We start from the raw sequence: 2,107 nt of genomic DNA on the forward strand, positions 1-2,107 counted from the left end.
AAATAAAATAAAATAAAATGTAAATGGATCATGCACTATTGACTATTATAACTGACACTAAAATATGTCTTGGATAAGGAGAAGGGAGAGGGTCTGGCTTGACACTGATGGAAGAGTGACTTTGGTGCTCAATTTCCAGTCCACAGAGGAAGGCCTCAGTTCACCTTGTGTTCCTGGAATTGTACCACTAAATGTCTTGCTGACAACCTTCCTACTAAGATTTAAATACAGGCTTCTCTTTCCATCAGTCCCCAGCTGCCCCCAGGTTCTACTTCAGCGAGGGCACTTCGGAATCTTTATCTGAGACCAAAGAATGGTGAGTCAGGCACAACCTGCTTGTTGCCACTCTCTCCAGGAAGTCCTTTCTCTCTGTTCATGGGATGTGACAGGATATGCTGTCTGCTGGTTTGTTTAACTTCTTTCTTTATGCCTAAAAGTGTTTACTGTTTTTTTTTTTTTCCAAAACCCTGCCTACACTTCATTTTCTCATTGTGTTTCCGCTTGCATTTGTCTGTTTTGCTTTTGCCTCTTGTCTCTTTCCCCCAGCTCTGCCTTCTACCATGTGGACTATTTTTAAAAAGGAATTTTCTATTGGAGCTTGGGATGCAGATTAACTTGTAATTTCCATAGCGGCTAATTTTATATATTTCAGAAACAAAGTTGAAACTATATATAACTTTTGCAGTACATAATGATTACATTCATAGTGAAGTTATTGCATGTACATAACACATCTTAATTTTTTATGAACCTATATTTAATTATTAAAATCAAGAACTAAACAGTCTATCTCCTGCCTATAGGGTTTATAAATTGAGTGTAAGATAGTTCATTTTTCTCCTCATTCTCTCTATCCTTGCAACACCGGCAACAAGCTAAAATGACAGAAGGCATCACTGATCCCCACATTTCCCATCAAAATATTTTCGGTGAACCACCAACTTTGACCTATCTGGCTTCCTATATAAGTCCCATTACCATCATCTTTTCCCCTGTGACTTCAACCAATTCTCACAGTTCCAGGTCCAGTGTATTCTCTTAGAAGCAACTACAGGGTTTTATGAAACATGACAATTTCTGGTCCTCTACAAAATCCTTGTGTGATGTTTTGTCCCCTCGGGGTAAAGTTCCCATCCCAAAACAAGTCCCATAAAGCCCTTCTAACTCACACTTGCCACTCTTTCAGTCCCTGAGTTTCTTTGGTTCCTATCTTGGAGTTCTTTGATCTAGAAAGAAGAAACTATATCTATCCATTATTATTAACATTCCATATCATTCTGCTGTCTTGAAAACATATTATTTCCATCTTCCTACATTGAGTGCTTGGACATATATTACATTTTTATATTTTCTTGGAAGTCTGCTTCATCCAATGAGCCCATCATGGACAACAATGACCAAACATTTCTCACACTTTGATGCAACATCAATAAGTCACCACATGGCTATAATTATCACTAAATTTTCTATCTTCATGCAACTATCTTTTTCACATCTTTCCTCCAATAGCATTTAGCCCTTGGAGGAAAAGGATTGCTTTTATCCCTTTTTAATCAAGGGATTACTAGGTAATATGAATTAGGTGCTCAATAAAGGCTATTGGATTTTTTATTTCTAAACATTAAAGAGCTTTTTTTTCATTTGGAAACTCCATTTCTTACACCACAGAAAATTGCTCACTGTTGTTTTTTGTGTTTGTTTCAGCTTCATTTTCTCTGCTTTCCTAGAAACACATTATCTGTAGGTTGGCTACCTGCTCTCTGCTCCCACATCTGTCCTTTTTCTCTCTTCATATGCATTTCTGTGACCTTTAATTTACACTCTGATTCTTATTTACACAGTACTGATTTGATTTTGTATAGTGGGAGTTCTGTACAGTACTTTATTTTCTCTTATAATGATTTTAATTTTGCTCTTTTTCTCAAGCTCTATTGAGTTTTTTTTTTAAATTGTATCATGGAGAGAGACTACTTTGGTAATAGGGAGGCCAGCTGTGTGTGACTTCTCGCAGTTAATTTACTCTTTTTCAAATTTGGTTGTGTAATATGTATAATACAGATAGTGCTGCTTTTCTCATAGGGTGAATGTGACATTAAATGTAACAAAA

Source organism: Octodon degus, unplaced genomic scaffold, assembly GCF_000260255.1.
Source record: "Octodon degus isolate 3935 unplaced genomic scaffold, OctDeg1.0 scaffold00019, whole genome shotgun sequence".
Taxonomy (NCBI): domain Eukaryota; kingdom Metazoa; phylum Chordata; class Mammalia; order Rodentia; family Octodontidae; genus Octodon; species Octodon degus.